Below are 4,110 nucleotides of genomic sequence, written 5' to 3' on the forward strand. Positions count from 1 at the left end.
CTGTCCCTGAAGAACCGGAAGCCAGACACAGCGTTTCCCCCAGTAGCGGCGCATCTCAGGCTCACACTTTCTCCAGTTAGGTAGACACGATATGATGGGGACACAGAGAGCTGGGGAGCTGGGGGACGAGCTGGAAAAGAGGAGGGTTTGGGGGACAAGACGGTTCCTACTTGTGAGGCTGCTGACGCAGAGGCAGAGCCAGTGAAGAGCAGAGGAGGGAGGGATTTGAAGGGCCCTTCACACACTGAGCAGCAGGGATGTCACTGGTCAGAGCCCCAGTGGGACCAGCCTCCCCTCCTTGGTACCCGCCCCAGCTCAGGCTGCATAGGCTGGGAGGAGACTGCTTGAGTGGCTGAGGATGATGATGAGGAATCTGTCTCCAACACCTTCACTGTCTTGCGGGCTGAGCACCTGAGGGTGACTGGCTGCCGTTGGCTGTAGATGTGCAGGAGAACAAGGGAGATCTGTGCGGTGGCGGTGGGGCGCCTGGGGGGGTACAGAGCGGAAGGGAGCAGGAAGTGGGCTGGATGAGCCAAGTCCCTGACACACCAACCACCCCATCTCCCTGCCCAGTACTGCCCCTCTCAGGCTGACTGAGAGCAACAGCCGCTTTCCACTTGGAACTCTTGGGTGGATGGGGACATCTGCTACAGCCGTTTGTTCTTTTTTATAGGCACTTCTATCAAGGACTGAGAGGTGTAATTTCCTGCTTGCAATCCAGAATCCCCTGAGAGCTGAGTTACGTCATCAGCACTATTCTGATCTGACGGGAGTTGCTTGAAAGGCTTTTTCTGTGTCTCCTGCAGAAGAGAGCCCTGGACATGGTGGGTGGCCCAGCAGCTGAGCATGTTAGGGGCAGGGATTCTCCAGCAATGTAGAGTGGATGTGATGGGGAGAGGAGGAGCTGGGAGGGGATCTAGGAAACACGAGAGGTTGGAGGAGGAGATGAAGAGTGTGGGAGAGGGGAGAGGAGGGAGGGATCCTGCACACAGACCCCAGCCAGCACCAGCTCTGTGCTGAGAAAACACATTCCCACCAGGCCAGTCAAACACAGAGCCCCGGAGATCTCCCTGCTGGGACCCCAGTGGGACCAGTGCCCCTGCCTGGCAGCTGAGGGGGCTGCTCCGGCCCAGGGCCAGCTCAGCTGGCATAGGCTGGGGTGGAGGTGGGGGATTTGGAGGGCTGAGGCTGCATTGTTGTGGCGTTGCCCCAGCAGACACAGAGCGGCTTTCCCATGCTAAAGGTGGGAGAAAGAAGGGGAGAAGATGCAGGGCAGCTTCCCTACACTCCCTGGCCCTTGTCCACCTGAGTGACAGTGCTGTGAGCTCCCTCCTTGCAGTGCCCAGGGCTTGTTAGCTCCCTTCACAGCTGTGCCTCCTTAGTGAGCATCTTTCCTGATCTGCTGGGATCCTTTCCCCACAGTGTCTGAGCCCAGGGCCTCACACTGACCCCAGAGGGAGATTGGAGGTTTGCTTGTTTAAACTTCTATATGTTTTCAGATGTTCCTGCCAGAGACAGGGGTTGAAAGGGACCCAGGGGTGACCCTGTCCAGAGCTGGGTGAACAGGTGGTCCAGCACCCTGAGGTGTGGGAGAGATACACTGCCCCAGGGCCAGCAAACAGCAGGAGACAGGGGAACTCACCTCTCACTTTTATGGTGACTGCTCGGCTCCTCTTCGATGGGATCTCTCGCCCAGACTCTGTTTGCCAGTACCCACAGGTGTACGCTCCAGTGTGTGATCCACTGACTGCTGAGAGCGTTAGCGACTCAGTGTAACTGGATGAAGATGAGGAGAGCGGCTCGTGGTCGATTTTCTGTCCGTCCCTGAAGAACCGGAATCCAGACACACTGGTTGCCCCAGTAGCTGAGCACGTCAGGCTCACACTTTCTCCATCAATGTAGAAAGGATGTGATGGGGACACAGAGAGCTCGGGAGCTTTGAGGCGAGCTGGAAAAGAGGAGGGTTTGGGAGAGGAGACGGTTCCTACTTCTGAGGCTGCTGACTCAGAGGCAGAGCCAGTGAAGGGCAGAGGAGGGAGGGATCCTGCACACAGACCCCAGCCAGCACCAGCTCTGTGCCGAGAAACCCCATTCCCACCAGGCCAGTCGAACACAAAGCCCCAGAGATCTCCCTGCTGGGACCCCAGTTGCACCAGTGCCCCTGCCTGGCAGCTGAGGGGGCTGCTCCTCCCCGGGGCCAGCTCAGCTGGCATAGGCTGGGGTGGAGGTGGGGGATTTCGAGGGCTGAGGCTGCATTGTTATGGCGTTGCCCCAGCAGACACAGAGCGGCTTTCCCATGCTAAAGGTGGGAGAAAGAAGGGGAGAAGATGCAGGGCAGCTTCCCTACACTCCCTGGCCCTTGTCCACCTGAGTGACAGTGCTGTGAGCTCCCTCCTTGCAGTGCCCAGGGCTTGTTAGCTCCCCTCACAGCTGTGCCTCCTTAGTGAGCATCTTTCCTGATCTGCTGGGATCCTCTCCCCACAGTGTCTGAGCCCAGGGCCTGACACTGACCCCAGAGGGAGATTTTAGGGTTCATTTATTAAATTTTTGGACATTTTCAAATGCTAGTGCCAGAGACAGGGGTTGAAAGGGACCTAGGGGGCGACCCCGTCCAGAAGTGGGTGACCAGGTGATCTATCACCCTGAGGTGTGGGAGAGATACACTGCCCCGGGGCCAGGAAACTGCAGGAGACAGGGGAACTCACCTGTCACTTTTATGGGGATGGGTGGGCTCCTCTCCGATGGGATCGGTCGCCCAGACTGTGTTTGCCAGGACTCACAGGTGTACTCTACAGCGTGTGAGCCACTGACTTTTGACAGAAGAATTGACGCAGTGTAACTGTACCAAGATGAGGAGATCTGCTTGGGGTAGATTTCCTGTCCATCCCTGAAGAACCGGAATCCAGACACCTTGGTTTCCCCAGTAGCTGAGCACGTCAGGCTCACATTTTCTCCAGTAAGGTAGACACGATATGATGTGGACACAGTGAGCTGGGGAGCTGGGAGTCGAGCTGGAAAAGAGGCGGCTTTTGGGGAGGAGACGGTTCCTACTTGTGAGGCTGCTGACGGAGAGAAAGAGCCAGTGAAGGGCAGAGGAGGGAGGGATCCTGCACACAGACCCCAGCCAGCACCAGCTCTCTGCCCAGAAACCACATTCCCACCAGGCCAGTCAAACACAGAGCCCCAGAGATCTCCCTGCTGGGACCCCAGTTGCACCAGTGCCCCCTGCCTGGCAGCTGTGGGGGCTGCTCCTGCCCAGGGCCAGCTCAGCTGGCACAGGCTGGGGTGGAGGTGGGGGATTTGGAGGGCTGAGGCTGCATTGTTATGGCGTTGCCCCAGCAGACACAGAGCGGCTTTCCCATGCTAAAGGTGGGAGAAAGAAGGGGAGAAGATGTAGGGCAGCTTCCCTACACTCCCTGGCCCTTGTCCACCTGAGTGACAGTGCTGTGAGCTCCCTCCTTGCAGTGCCCAGGGCTTGTTAGCTCCCCTCACAGCTGTGCCTCCTTAGTGAGCATCTTTCCCGATCTCCTGGGATCCTCTCCCCACAGTGTCTGAGCCCAGGGCCTGACACTGACCCTAGAGGGAGATTGGAGGTTTGCTTGTTTAAACTTCTCCATGTTTTCAGATGTTCCTGCCAGAGACAGGGGTTGAAAGGGACCCAGGGGGTGACCCTGTGCAGAGCTGGGTGAGCAGGTGGTCCATCACCCTGAGGTGTGGGAGAGATACACTGCCCCGGGGCCAGGAAACTGCAGAAGACAGGGGAACTCACCTCTCACTTCTATGGAGGTGGGTGGGCTCCTCTCCGATGGGATCTCTCGCCCAGACTCTGACTTCCAGTACTCACAGGTGTACGCTCCAGTGTGTGCTCCACTGACTCCTGACAGCACAATCGACTCAGCGTCACTGTACCGAGGGGAGGAGACCTGTTTGGGGTTGATTTCCTCTCCGTCCCTGAAGAACCGGAATCCAGACACAGCGGTTCCCCCAGGAGCGGCGCATCTCAGGGTCACAATTTCTCCAGCAATATAGACACGATATGGTGAGGACACAGTGAGCTGGGGAGCTGGGAGTCGAGCTGGAAAAGAGGAGGGTTTGGGAGAGGAGAAGGTT

The sequence above is a fragment of the Carettochelys insculpta genome, chromosome 32 (genome assembly GCF_033958435.1).
Source record: "Carettochelys insculpta isolate YL-2023 chromosome 32, ASM3395843v1, whole genome shotgun sequence".
Classification (NCBI taxonomy): domain Eukaryota; kingdom Metazoa; phylum Chordata; order Testudines; family Carettochelyidae; genus Carettochelys; species Carettochelys insculpta.